Consider the following 15902-nt stretch of genomic DNA (forward strand, 5'->3'; position numbering starts at 1 on the left):
AAACTTTTAATTTAGTCTGTTTGATACCCCATCTCTTCCTGCTTCCAGATTTGTCATGCAACATCTTCAGTAATCTGATTTGTGTACACTATGTTATCTTTATTTACAGTGCCACATCATTTGCCACTCATAACTGTGTCATAACAGACTGTGTCGAGATTGTAATTTTAAACACTAAATTATTGTAATATGTGCTTCATAATATAGTGACAATAGGTGTTCTAATTGCTTGTGGCTCTTCATGTAAAACTTTCCTTTTTTCTACAAAGAAAAAACTGAAATTATAAAATGGTCAATTTCACAGAAAGAGATATACACTGCCTAGTAGGGAGACCTGATTATCTACAGGAGGCACAATGACTGATACAAACATGTAATGACAGACCATTCATCTTGGAGGAACTCACATTGCATTAGAAGACAGAGTTGAATAGGTGGTACATTATTAAGTACGATACCAGTTGCAATTCAGAAATTTTAGAAGGAAGAGATAGAGAAAGATGTAAAGACTGATTAGACAATGAAGAGGAAATTGAAAGTGGAAGGAAAAATACAAATAATATAGGGGTGAGTCAAAAATGAGGAAAAATGTTGCCTACATCACCAGATTGCAATGCCACTTAATCACATGAAATTGAGAAACATGAAGGAGACTTTTGTGTGTTCCCATGCCCTTGCATGAGTTAACATGTTGTGAAGGTTGTTTCAACCATCCTGCAAAAGTTTCACTCAGAATCTCTTAAACATCGCCCATGCATTCCTGATCTCTCCACATGTGATTGTCATATTTTTGGAGCCCAGCAGAAAGACATTCATGATTGCTGATTTGCTTCAGATGAAGAGGTGCATGCTTGGGTTCAATCACAACCACAAACATTTTTCATTGAAGGCATTGACCATCTTGTTTCACAGTGGGATAAATATATTAACAGTTATGTCAATTACTTTTGAAATAATAAACAGTTTACTTATATCCATCTGTCTCATTTTCATTTAACTGTCCCTCACAGTTTCTGCTTATTTTAAAGTGCAGGTGCAAAAATTTGCAGTATAGAATACAAATATTGTGTTACATATCAGTCAACCAAAACACATACAATGCAAGTGTAAAAAATGAAATGGACACAGTAACACAAGATCTTTTGCTGCATTTGTATTTCATAACCTTTATTTGAAATGGCATAGTCTCAGAGGCATGTTACGAGGGCTGTCCAGAAAGTAAGTTCCAATCGGTCACGAAATGGAGACCACAGTGAAAACCACAAATATTTTATTTGCATCAGTTAGGTACACATTCCACCTACTTCTCTACATAGTCACTGCTCCAACTTTGAGTTTTGTTGTAGTGTTGTATCAACTTTCCAATATCCTCATCATAGAAAGCAGCTGCCTGTGCTTTCGGCCAGTTGTCTGTAGAAAAACTTTGTCTTCATAGCCAGTTGTTCCTGTGAGCAGAGATGAGACTCAGGGGGAGCCAATTACAGACTGTATTGTGGGCGATCAAACATTTCTCATCGGAAATACTGCAGGAGCATCTTCATTGACTCTGCAATGTGTGGCCGAGAATTGGCATGAACAAGGAACTGCTTGACAGTTGCGTTATGTGGGCTGCATGGCACAGGCAAAATCTCTAACCAGGCCTCATACTTGGTGGGAGATGCTATTCTGTATGCATCTTTATGTGCTTACTGTTCACTCACAACTGAAAAGAGTGATGCATACTGGGGACACTGCCCAATGCACCGGTACAAAGCTTTACCAGATTTTCCCAGAGGTTTCCACTTTGTGACTGATCAGAACTTACTTTCTGGACAACCCTCATATATTCTAAATTGCAGTGTGATGAATATGATAAAATCTTACCTTCATAATTTACGGATTTCAGATGGCCTTGTAAAAAGAAATCAAGTGCCTGAAGGTCTGACAATCTAGCTGGCCATGCTGCAGGACCTCCGAGACCATTTTATTTTCAAGGAAAGCAACTGATCAAGTAATATGTTGTGGGATAGAAATGAGCTGCAGGATCATCATCCATGATTTTTATATTATTATTGAATATGTGGCCTAAGGGTAGTGTCTTGGAGTAATAGTCAAAACATCCTCAGGTTTGAACCTAGCCACTGCTTAAATTTTGAATAAAAATCATCAGCAATGGCAACTGAAGACTTCTGGCATAAGTTGCCACCCTTGCTCTGCCAAAAGCCTTGTCAAAGATGTGGAGGAGGGAACAGAGGTTCAGGGCATTCCCTTGCCCTTGGCTGGGAAACTGCCTCTAAAAGGAGGGAGAATAAGCTATCATCAACAGCATGAGTATACGGAAGGTAACAGACCACTGCATTAAAAATACAAAGCATATTGACAAAACATGTAGCCTGCTACTGAAAATAAATGGTGTGATCTCTCCATTGGCAAAATATTCAACATTAGGCATTTTTCAGATTCTCAGGAGGGGTCTCCCAAGGGGAAGGTGATCATGAGAAAGAAAAGTTGTTCAACCAATGAAAGGTTAGGTTAACATTATATGAGTTGGGGTATGGATTGTGAAAATTTTGAGCAAGGTAGGAGAACTTTAAAAAATATGAAGGGAAATGCTAAGGCTTAATCTAAGTGTAGTGGGAGCCAGTGAAGTGAAATGGAAGGAAGACAAGGATTTCTGGCCAGATGAAATAGGGTAATATCAACTGTAGCAGAAAATGGTATGAAAGGATAAGGATTAGTTATAAATGGAAAGGTAGGGCAGAGAGTCAGTTACTGTGAACAGTTCAGTAATAGGCTTGTTCATCAGAATCAACAATAAACCAGTGCCGACAATGATAGTTCATGTATATATGCCAATTCACAAGCAAGATGAAAAGAGAGAGACTGTATATGAGGATATTGAACTGGTAATTCAGTGTGTGAAGGGAGATGAAAATCTAACAGTCATGGGGGATCTGAATGCAGTTTTAGGAGCAGGAGGAGAAGAAAGTGTTATGAGATAATCTAAGATTGGCGGTAGGAAAGAGAGAGGAGAAAGAATAATTGAGTTCTGCAATAAATTTCAAATGGTAATTGCAGTTACTCTGTTCAAGAATCACAATAGGAGGAGGTTTATTTGGAAAAGACCAGGAAACATGAGAAGGTTCCACATGGATTACATCATGATCAGACAGATTTCAGAATTAGATATTGTATTGTAGGTGTATGCATGTGCAGTTGTAGACTCAGACCACAATTTAGTAATAATGAAGAGTAGACTGAAGTTTAAAAGAATCATCCAAAAGAATCAATGTGGAGGGAAGTGGGATACTGAAGTACTGAGGAATGATACGATGCATTTGAAGTTTGCTACAGACATGGATACTGTTCTGGACACCACAATGGGCAGTCCAGTTGAAGAGGAGTGAACACCTCTAAAATGTGCAACCACAGATGTTGGAAAGACAATGTGCAACCACAGATGTTGGAAAGACAAACATAGGTAGGCTACTACAAAACTAACTGTAAAGAAACCTTGAGTACCAGAGGAAATACTTAACTGATCAATGAAAGAAATAAGTATAAAACTATTTAAAAAAGGAATATACTAATATGATTCCCTTAAGAATGAAGCAAATGGGAAGTGCCAGGAAGCCAAGGAAAGATAACTGCCGGAAAAATGTGAGAAAATTGAAAATGAAATGAATGTAGGAAGGACTGACTCAGAAAATAGAAAAATCAAAACAGACTTTAGTGAAATTAAAAGCAGGTTGGCAATATTAAGAGCGCTACTATGGGAATTCCACTGTTAAATGCAGAGGAGACTGTGCATGGGGGGAGGGAGGAAGAGTACAGCAAAGGTCTCTATGAGGGGCAAGAATTGTCTAATGATGAGGTAAAATAAGAAATTGGAGTTGATATTGAAGAGATAAGGGATGAGTATCACAGACATAATTTAAAAAAGCTCTGGAAGACTTGAGATAAAATAAGGTAGAAGGGATAGATAACATTCCATTGGAGTTTCTAAAACCATTGTGGGAAGTGGCAGCAAGGTGACTATTTAAATTGTGTGCACAAATCTCTGAGACTGGTAACATACCACCAGACTTTTGGAAAAAATATATTCCACACAATTGCAGAGCTAGCAAGGAGTGATAGGTGTGACAACTGTTGCATAATCAGCTCAACAATATATGCATCCAAGTCACTGACAAGAATAATATACAGAAAAATGGAAAATTGAGAATCTGTTAAATGCTGATCAGTTTGGCTTTAGTGCAGTTAAAGGCACCACAGGGGTGGCCTACATGTTGTGCTTATTAACAGAAGCAACACTGAAGAAAAATCGACACCTTCATAGTATTTGTCAACCTGGAAAAAGCATTTGAGAATGTCACATGGTGAACGCAATTTTAAATTCTGAGAAAAATACGAGTAACCTATAGGAAAAGACAGGACACATACAGTACAGGTAGATGCAAAAAACCAAGAGGGAACAATAAGATTGGGTACCAAAAATGAAGAACTCAGATACAAAAGCGATTTCCATTTTCATGACAGGTAAAACTGTTTTGACATTAACAAAACTTGGTTCATTTGCAAATATCACATATCCCATGGTAGAAGAGATTCTTTTCTTTCATGGTACAAGGTGGTGTACAAACTGTGAAGTAGAACTTAAGCACCATGACTAATTTGAAAAGTACGGTTAACAACAATGGAAATTTCTGGATGGATAATGTGTGTGGTGCATAGAAACATGAAACAAACAGTATTTTACCAACTTTCCAGTTTTTGCTTTCTGTCAAAGAAGTAAACACATTCACACACATACAGCTACACATATGCCCAAAGGCAAAGGTCTGTGCCCAAAGTGAGACTAACTGTTGATTATCGATAGCAGTTTCCTGGGCAGATGAGAGGGGGAGCAGGTGGAGAAGAGGTGCATGTGGTGAGGAGGAGGAGGTAGTGCAATGGTAGTACAGGTCTTTCAACAGATGACTCAGTGCCTGCACAAGAAGATGAAGGGAGTTCAGAGGGTAGAGCATATAAGCAGTAGAGAGAGGGAGAGGTTGGAGGAAGGGAAGGCAGGAAAGAAGAGGGAGATGGAGATGAAGAGGGAGACAGAGAGGGAGGGAGAAAGGAGGCAGAGAGAGAGAGAGGGGGGGGGGAGAAGCCAGTACATGAACTATATGAGGAAGGGGTGGAGTGGGCGATAAAGAGAGGGGCAAAGTTAATGTGAGGCAGTGGGGAAGAGGTTGGTGGAGTTTTAGGTCAGGGCAATTGTGAGGGCACAGGATATCAGGATATGTTGGTGGGACAGTTCCCACCTGGATGGTTCAGAGAAACTGTTACTGGAAGGGAGTATCCAAATTGCTTATGTAGTGAAGTAGTTGTTGAAGTTCTTTGTGTTGTGGAGCACTGCATGTTCTGCAACTGGATGGACAAGTTTGCAGTTTGCCACAAGTGGGTGTGAGTAGACAACTGATCACTTACCATGCTCACACAGAATGCTATACAGTAATTGCAGAATTTTTTGAGACATCTGACTGGTTTGATGCAGCCAGCCACAAATTCCTGTTATATGTTAAACTTTTCATCTCAGAGTAGCACTTGCAATCTACATCCTCAATTATTTGCTTGATGTATTCCAATCTCTGTCTTCCTCTACAGTTTTTACACTCTTCAGCTCCATTTAGTACCAGGGTGTTATTCTCTGCTGTCTTACAGAGTATCCTATCATCATGTCCCTTGTTCTTATCAGTGTTCTCCATACATTCCTTCCCCTGTCGATTCTGCAGAAAACCTCCTCAATCCTTACTTTATCAGTCCACCTAATTTACAATATTCTTTTGTACCACCACATCTCAAATGCTTTGATTCTCCATTCCAATTTTCCAAAAGTCCGTATTTCACTACCATACAATGCTCTGCCCAAAACGTACATTCTCAGAATGTAAGTTTTTGGCCAGGAACACTCTTTTTGCCAGTGCTAGTCTGCTTCTCATATCTTCCTTGCTCCGTCCATCATGGGTTATTTTATTGTCTGGGTAGTAAAATTCCTTAACTTCACCTACTTTGTAATCATCAGTTTTGATGTTAAGTTTCTCACTGTTCTCCTTTCTGCTACTTTTCATTACTTCCGTCTTTCTTTGCTGTACTCTCAAGCCATATTCTGTGCTCTTTAGACTGTTCATCCCATTCAACATATCATGTAATTCTTCTTCATTTTCATTTTCAATTAGGATAGCAGTGTTATCAGTGAAACTTATAATTGATATCCTTCACCTTGAATTTTAATCCCACTCTTCAACCTTTCTTTTATTTTCATCATTGCTTCTTCAATGTATTGACCAAAGAGTAGGGGCGAAAGACCACATCCATGTCTTACAGCCTTTTTAATCCAAGCATTTGGTTCTTGGTCTTCCACTCTTATTGCTCCCACTTGGTTCTTATACATATACATCTCCTGTCTTTCTCTACAGCTTACCCCTATTTTTTTAGAATTTTGAACATCTTGCACAATTTTACATTTCTGACAGCTTTTTCCAGGTCAGCAAAGCCTATGAACATGTCTTGATTTTCTTCAGTCTTGCTTACATTATCAGTCACAAGTCTGAAGGTATATCACCAGTCTCATACATTCTACACACGAACATGAATAGTCATTTTGTTGCCACTTCCCTCAATGACTGTAGAAATTTGATGGAATGTTATCTGTCACTTCCACCTTATTTGATCTTAAATCTTCCAAAGCTATTTTAAATTCTGATTCTAGCACTGGAGCCCCTATCACTTCCCTAATGACTACTACTTCTTTCACGTCAACAGACAAGTCATGCCCATCATAGTATTTTCTCTCTACTCTGTATTTATCAGAGGAATTCACACTGCAGATTTGATGTTACCACCCTTGCTTTTAATTTCACCAAAGGTTGTTTTGAATGTTCTGTATGCAGAGTTAGTCCTTCCAACTATCAACATAATTAAATATGTAATATGGCTGCTTTCAGACATGGCCTTGCTTTTTAGAGGCTTGGAAATACCTGTGACTGGATTGCACTAGGAGGGGGTGTGTGGATGTATGGACAGGGTCACAGGTGAACGACCCATGGAGTGCAGGATTCAGAGCAGGATTGGAATGGGTATGGAAAAAGATGTTCTGTTGGTTGGGTGGGTGGTGAAACACAAATTTGGATGATGGCAGATTTTGAGTAGGATACTCCTTATCTCAAAATTTCAAGAGAGGCAGTTGAAGCCTGGTGATTGAGCTTATCTTGACCATGGTGATATTGGATGATCAGTGGAGTGCTGTTTGGTTCCTGGTTAGCAAGCATGGGAGATCATTTTATGGATGAGCTGGATAGGATACTCTTGGCCAACAATGGCTCTGATCTGGCTATTGGTATATTTTGACAACTGATTTCCACTGCAGATCTATCATGCATAGGTGGTGAGGCTGTAATAAAGAAACTTTCTGACACAGAGTAGGTGGCGGCTATAAAAACAGAGGCACTGTTGGTGGTTGGAGCACTTGATATTAATTATTTATGACCAATCTGAGGGGTCAAGATCAACATTTAGGAAGGTGGCTCATTGAAATGAGAAGAACCAAGTTAAATGGATTTGGGAGTAGGTGTCAAGGTTATGGAGGAAAGAGCAAAAGTTGTCCTGGCATGAGCCCAGATTATAAAAATGTCATCAGTGAATGTGAACCAGACAAGGGGACTTTAATGTTGACTGGATACGGAGAATTCCTCCAGATGGGCCATACAGGAATTAGCACAGGATGGTGCCATGTGAGTACCCATGGCGGTACCACAGAGTTTTGTTTACAGATTTCGCTTTGAAAGTGAAGCAATTGTGTGTCAGTATTAAGTTGGCTAGGAGGATAAGAAAAGACATGGTGGCTTGGTATCAGAAGGACATTGGGAAAGGTAGTGGGGGATATTTGTATATAAGGACATCACATACATAGTGACCAACAAGGAATTTGGTGATAATGTGAAATGAACTGTGGAAAGGCATTGAAGGAAGATAGTGGCATCTTCAATTAGGATGGCAGGCTACAAACAATAGTTTGGAATTGGTGGTCAGCAAAGACAAACATTCTTTCTGTGGGAGGCCAGCAACAATTGTATGACTGTTAGGGGATCTGTGGGTTTGGGTCTGGGCATTCAGGGAGTAGGTAAAAGGTAAGAGTGCAGGGGGTTGCTGCTGTGTGGAGAGAGATGGATTCAGGCATCATGGACCTACACCTAGACAATTTGCTAGATTTTCTGTTGGACTTTTGGGAAGGGTTCATGGTTGTTAGGTGTGTATGTAGAGGTGCCAGAAAGTTGGCAGAGACCCTCAGCTACAGTCATTGTGATTCATGACCACTGTTGTGGAGCCTTGCTGTGGAAGACGGATGATAAATCTGGACTGATTTTCAGGTATGGATAGCTGTGTGTTCTGTAGCAGCGGTGTTGGACTCACAGGGGATGTATTTAGGAAAGGAAGATGAAGCCAGGCTAGAAATAAGAAATTCCTTAAAGGTTAACATGGGATGACTGGGTGGAATGGGAGGATCACAGTTCAGGGGAAGCTGGAACTATTTTAAACAAGGTTCTTGGTCGGGCTTTTGGTTGGCTGCAATAAATAGCATGTGTCGTGAAAAAAATTTTTCACTGTAAAGAACAAATAAAGGAAAGAATGTGCTTCAGAAGTCCAGAATTATTGAACTTAAGCTTAGGGCTAAAGATGAGGCTTTAGAAAGTACTGAGGCTCCTGCAGGGGTCAGAGTTTTTGCAGAAAGGTTAACAACAGTGTTACGGGATGGATGTTCAGGAGCAGTGTTTCTCATAGAGTATGGAGAAAGATTTTGTTGATGTGAAAGGCAGAATAAATCAGCAAGGCATGTTTTATTAGCAATGAGGGGGACACTATCTTTTTTTACTACAAGGAAACCCATGTCGGCATAGGACAGGAGTAACCAGTTTAGCTGCCTCAAATAGTGCTGGAAATGGTGTTCCAGCTGTTGAAGGGAAAGAATTTCTATTACAGAAATGTCATTTAGGAAGTTGTGATCACAGAGTAAAAGAACATTGCAAAAGGAGTAGAGGCTGTCAAGTACAGTCTGAACTTGGATTGCATGATTATGAAGGAACAGACTGAACTTGGCAATGTGAAGGTTCTTGTAGTAGGATGGGCGACAGCCTAAGATGCCAGTGTTAATGGTAAGCCCATTGGGTGGGATACTGTGTGCCAGACAAGCTTTCAGAAAGAGGATATGCTAGGTAAAAGGAGAGTTTTGGGATTGGTTGAGGTTGAATGAGCAGGGATTCATGGCTGCATGATTGAGATGTTGCTACTCTTATCCAACCCCATGTCAACACCACAAAGCTCCCCAACCATACCTTACTGACTTATTTTGCTTTCCATATCATGAAACACTTCATCCACCCTCCATGAAACACACTGCATCTTAGCATCCATCCTGCAACACTGTTCTCAACCTCCATGCCAAAACTCTGATCCCTACAGAAGTCTCACTACTTTCTAAATGCCTCATCTTTAGCCCTAAACCTAAGTTCAACCATGCAAGATGTATAAAGGAATTTCTTTATTGAACTCATTCTATATAGTGGAAATATTTGTTCACTACACACACCACTGACAACAGCCAACCAAAAGCATACATAGAACCCAGTATTTATATAGCAGAAAAATTGTCAGTAGGTTGGAAAGGAGGATATATTTGAGGTCTCTTTTCTGGGATTTCATTATAAAATACTGAAACATTACAGTACTGAGTATTTTTTAACGCCGTAAACAAAAGTATACTTAAATTTTGGAGAGATGGTGAGACTGTGGCACTGAAGTTTGAGTGAAAAGTGAAACAACACATAAATTCCAGGAAGAACAGTGAATATCTGACAAAGTGAACTACTGACAAAAAAAGATACATCATTTTCAATCAAAATTTGTATGGTTTGTTTTGTTTGAATTCTTAGATGTCAGTCATATTTTTCAAAATGACCACTGCTGAGGGAAATGTTGAACAAGTGAACAGTAAACTAGAATGAGATATGGATATATGATTTGGATCAATCTCATAGTAGTTTAAGGTGAGAAGACAATACACAAGGTTTGGTAGAAATGGTGAGAATATTTTCAATTCAATTGCATCAAGAATTTTTGAAGTTCAAAGTAGGAAATAGTGAAGAGCTAAAATTAGAGTTGTAGGGAAACAGAAACAGTTAAAAGCACTGTCACAAGCAAACAGTGAACAGTTGAAATCAGAACTGCTGGCAAACAGTGAATGATTAAAATCAGACTTACATTCAGAAACACAGCAATTAGTAAACCACTACAGTCAAAAACTGAAGAAAACAGAGTCTTTTAAAAATTGAACATAAGACAGAAATCAAGAATGAGCAGAGGAAGGTGGAATTTGAGTCAAGACTGGTTTAAGTGAGTTGGGGGCTTCAGAGTGGATAAAGCTGAAAATAGAGTCGATAGTTTACAAAATGAGTTAGTCAAGGACACATGTGGGGACGAAAAGAATTTTAGTGATTTCACAAATTCAATTAAAGATGAGATTGATAAGATTAATGTAGAACTTTGTAGTGCAAAAAGTAATCTGTAACAAATTTGTTAGATACTAATAATACAATGAGGAAATTAACTGTATTAGACTCAAAGATGAATGAAGTTGACAAATGTCAGTGATGATGATCATCTTCGGAAAACTGATGTGTCTGCATTAAAAAGTGGATTGGCCAATGTAGAAAAAATATTGGGAGATACTGAAGAAAGTCTCATAGTATAAATATTTGTTTAATAGCAGTGGTGTCATGTGGGCAAACCTTCTAACAAAATTCAAACCAGAACATGATATTTATGGAGTATGAAAAAAGTATTCTACAGAAATTTTCATCAGAACAAGAGCAAGCCAGGGTTAAAATTATACTTCTGAATGGGACAAATTGTAGGGAAGGAAATGAGATTATGAGAGAGGTTTGTAAAAAGCAGTTAAAAAGATTAGTGTTTTTGGACAAACCTTCTGAAGAATTGACTCAAACCGATACTTTAAATAGTAGATTACCTGAAAGGTTGGACTGAGGATTATTGTATGGTCCTGAAGATCCAGCAGAACAGTTTTTGAAAGACACGGATACACTGATCAGGTCATTGGAAAGATGTGATAAGCAAAATTTTTATTTGGGAAATTACAAATCAGAAATTTTAATGGGAGAAATCATAAGAGCAGAGAATATGGAACCTATAGCAATTGTTACTGGTATTATGATTGTGGAACGAGAAGGAATTTTAGTGGAAATGGGAGAGGTAGAAACAGAGGTAGATGATCTGAAAACAGAAACAGGACATGGAAAGGGTGTAGTGGTATGCAAAACAATGAAACATAGCACAAGTGAAGTAGTTTGGAAAACTGATGATCACTCCACTGAGGTTCCATAAGTTAGGGGCAAGAAATATGTACAAAAATCAGGCCAACAAATCTAACAAATGTTTCAGAGATGGAAGGAATCACAGGCTTCATGTTCAAACGATTGGAAGAATACACCAGGAGAACGGGTTGGTTTTTGATAAAAACATTTGGGAAAATTTTAGAGAAAGTGAACAACAGGAAAACGATTTTCATGAAAGCTTTGACCTGGATGCTGGGGTGCTTACAAATTTTTAGTCTGACTGGAAGTTTGGTGCAACAGGAAGATACAATGGGAAATGATGATTACAGTGAATCAGATATTGTTTAAGATAATGAAATAGTGGCAGAAGAAGGATGTGGCTCTTTGGATACTGAAAGGACTGATGTTATGGATTGGGGGTGAAAAGACTGTAGTTAATGTTGATGCAGATAGGGATAATGTAATTATTGATAGTTTATATGCTGAGTTAGAAGGACGAGCTGACAAACTTAGATAATGTGAAAAGGATTACTGATGATGAAGGTGAGAAGGATTTTGGTGTTGATGGGAAAGTACATGAAAGTCAAATTTTATCTATTACTGCCAAAAAACCATTGGTCACTTGGGGTACGTAATGGGATACACAGTTATACTGATACATCACATTTAAACATTGGTTCATGGAGGAGGGTGGGGGGGGGGGGGGCAGAGGAAAGGTTTCTCAGAACTGTTTGGGATTGGTATGATGATGAACAAAAAATGAGCAGTTCCAGACTGATATTGTACAGTTTTGTAAAAACTGGCATCCAGATTGATCAGAGAAGAAGAAATGTGTGCTAAGATGAACACAGATTACAACTGAAACATCAGTAACCATTCTTTATCAGACTCTTTAGTGTTATTTGCAAAGAGACTTGCTGTTGAGAGAGAGCTCCTCAAGATGGAAAGGTGAGGATAGAAAGAAATCGTAATGAGTAAAATAACCCATCAGCTGCTGTCTCCAAAAATTTGGTGGCGAAAAGCTTGTTCAAACTATAAACATTTAAATAAATTTTTACATGAGGAAGCTCACCATCCTAAGAGAGTATTGAGTAGTTGTTACACAAATCTGAGTCTGAAATTTATGACCAGCTTGGACCACACATCATGTTTTCATACATGGTCATAAATGTTACCAATACTTTGTTGTACGATTTGGACCAAATATTTCTGTAACTGAGTTCATTAGAGATTTAAAATTTGTTTGTGTCTGCAATTTACTCAGAAATTAACTATCTATGTTGATGACATTTTAATCCCTGTTAAAATCTGGGAAGAATATATTGACTTATTAAGGGAAGTTTTAAAAAATTGAGGGACAGTGGATGATAGTGAAATTAGTAAATGTAAGTTTGCCTGAGAGACCTAAATGTTTTGTGACTTACCTTTTCTTGGTATGGCATTTTATCAGATAATGTAGATGTAAAGGGTATTACAAAACTCCCCTTTTCCAGAAATGAGAAAAAATTAAAATAATTTTTTTTTTTTTTGGCTTACATGGGCTTAATAGGAAATTGGTTTGTAATGAGATTTTGAATGCATTTTGTTTGATTAATTTTTTAGCCCATAACTTAATGATTTTTTCAATTTATGTTCTAAAAAATAATATTATCTATTAATGAAAAACATCCTATAATGAATAACATTACAGACAGACATATAAAGATGGCTTTTCAAGCTCAAAGCAACACGTTACAAAAGCCTGAAAATCACCAATAATAAAACCCCCAGTATACCTGTGTACTGGACTTTCACTAAAATATCCTGAAACTTGAAGTCTTTTTTAGTTTCTTTGTAGCTATGAAGTCTAACCATATATTTCACAATGGTGTCCTGTGAACACAAATCTTGGAGGAGTTGACTGAAGAACAGTGGCTGTATTTATCTCATACCAGTGGTGACCACTTGTTGCTCAACTGATGAACTGTTGTCACTTTCAGTCTCTAATGAAGTAACGTCGCATTCTACTTCACTTTTTGAGTCACTAAATTCAATGTCTATACAAGGGCGATGTACTTGAGGACAATATTATGGAAATGGAAGAGGATGTAGATGAAGGTGAAACGGGAGATATGATACTGCGTGAAGAGTTTGACAGAGCACTGAAAGACCTGAGTCGAAACAAGGCCCCCGGAGTAGACAACATTCCATTGGAACTACTGACGGCCTTGGGAGAGCCAGTCCTGACAAAACTCTACCATCTGGTGAGCAAGATGTATGAAACCGGCGAAATACTCTCAGACTTCAAGAAGAATATAATAATTCTAATCCCAAAGAAAGCAGGTGTTGACACATGTGAAAATTACCGAACTATCAGTTTAATAAGTCACAGCTGCAAAATACTAACACGAATTCTTTACAGATGAATGGAAAAACTAGTCGAAGCTAACCTTGGGGAAAATCAGTTTGGATTCCGTAGAAACACTGGAACACGTGAGGCAATACTGACCTTACGACTTATCTTAGAAGAAAGATTACGGAAGGGCAAACCTACATTTCTAGCATTTGTAGACTTAGAGAAAGCTTTTCACAATGTAGACTGGAATGCTCTCTTTCAAATTCTAAAGGTGGCAGGGGTAAAATACAGGGAGCGAAAGGCTATTTACAATTTATACAGAAACCAGATGGCAGTTATAAGAGTCGAGGGACATGAAAGGGAAGCAGTGGTTGGGAAGGGTGTAAGACAGGGCTGTAGCCTCTCCCCGATGTTGTTCAATCTGTATATTGAGCAAGCAGTAAAGGAAACAAAAGAAAAATTCAGAGTAGGTATTAAAATTCATGGAGAAGAAATAAAAACTTTGAGGTTCGCCGATGACATTGTAATTCTGTCAGAGACAGCAAAGGACTTGGAAGAGCAGTTGAATGGAATGGACAGTGTCTTGAAAGGAGGATATAAGATGAACATCAACAAAAGCAAAACAAGGATAATGGAATGTAGTCTAATTAAGTCGGGTGATGCTGAGGGAATTAGATTAGGAAATGAGACACTTAAAGTACTAAAGGAGTTTTGCTATTTGGGGAGCAAAATAACTGATGATGGTCGAAGTAGAGAGGATATAAAATGTAGACTGGCAATGGCAAGGAAAGCGTTTCTGAAGAAGAGAAATTTGTTAACATCGAGTATAGATTTAAGTGTCAGGAAGTCATTTCTGAAAGTATTTGTATGGAGTGTAGCCATGTATGGAAGTGAAACATGGACGATAAATAGTTTGGACAAGAGGAGAATAGAAGATTTTGAAATGTGGTGCTACAGAAGAATGCTGAAGATTAGATGGGTAGATCACATAACTAATGAGGAAGTGTTGAATAGGATTGGGGAGAAGAGAAGTTTGTGGCACAACTTGACCAGAAGAAGTGATCAGTTGGTAGGACATGTTCTGAGGCATCAAGGGATCACCAATTTAGTATTGGAGGGCAGCATGGAGGGTAAAAATCGTAGAGGGAGACCAAGAGATGAATACACTATGCAGATTCAGAAGGATGTAGGTTGCAGTAGGTACTGGGAGATGAAGAAGCTTGCACAGGATAGAGTAGCATGGAGAGCTGCATCAAACCAGTCTCAGGACTGAAGACCACAACAACAACAAATTCAATGTCAAATTCAGGATCACTATGGTAACCCCTTTTTGAAAGAAATACTTAAACAAAAATATAGGAGAGAGTCTGAGAGCACACATTTTGTTGTTGAGTATCCAAAGCTGCACACAGCAAAGATGACATAGTGGCAACTATCTCAATTGAAACATGACAGCCAGTCTACAAATATAGTTCAGATGCTCTCTAAAACATAACTATTTGAGCTGAAACTGAATAAGCAGAGTTATTTTTTTGAAGGTCTCTTCTTAAGTTGCCCGAGTATATGTGGGGTTTTAAGTTTCTGTCAAAATAATAAAAATGAGATAATTTGTGCTTTTATCTTGCAGGGCTAAAGAAAAATGCACTATGGGTTTAGGCACTTGATGAAATTAACATCCAATTTTTTTAGAGTAAGATGTTATGTGGACTAGGTTTATCAGTTTCTTTTTTTGGAGAGCACTGTTCTGGAAAAAGAGATAGAGGGGAAAACTGAATACAAGTCCATTGCTTTTGCTAGCAATGTGCTACAAAAACATGAAAAGATATATATTGTTTTGAAAAGTGACATTGGACTTTTAACATGTTTAAAAGTTACCTAGTTGCAAGTATTTGTTTATTCTGACCATTACAAGAGTGTTTGTTTTGCTGTAGTACATTAAGCAGATGAGCTATATTTCTGCAACAATTTGATTATGAAATTAAGTGCATCAAAGGCAAAAAAACAAAATTGCAAACACAGTATCTGCATTGCCAGTGGGTGTAATTGAAAAGAAGTAATGAGAGGTATAAAATGGAATTTAAAATTATGTATTTGAAAGGTATCACAGTAAAGGAGATCTTGAACATTTGTAAGGATATAAGGAAAAATCAAAATTATGGTGAAAAGTTAATTGAAATACAGGGGACATGAAAAAG

At 38.1% G+C, this 15902-nt stretch overlaps 1 protein-coding gene across 1 annotated transcript in view; it reads right to left on the bottom strand.

Moving 5' to 3' along the window:
* The window catches only part of LOC126425882 (atrial natriuretic peptide-converting enzyme-like), a 338406-nt gene that overhangs the window by 332 nt on the left and 322172 nt on the right, over positions 1–15902 (bottom strand). The window lies entirely within an intron of this gene.

Source organism: Schistocerca serialis, chromosome 1 (assembly GCF_023864345.2).
Source record: "Schistocerca serialis cubense isolate TAMUIC-IGC-003099 chromosome 1, iqSchSeri2.2, whole genome shotgun sequence".
Lineage (NCBI taxonomy): Eukaryota > Metazoa > Arthropoda > Insecta > Orthoptera > Acrididae > Schistocerca > Schistocerca serialis.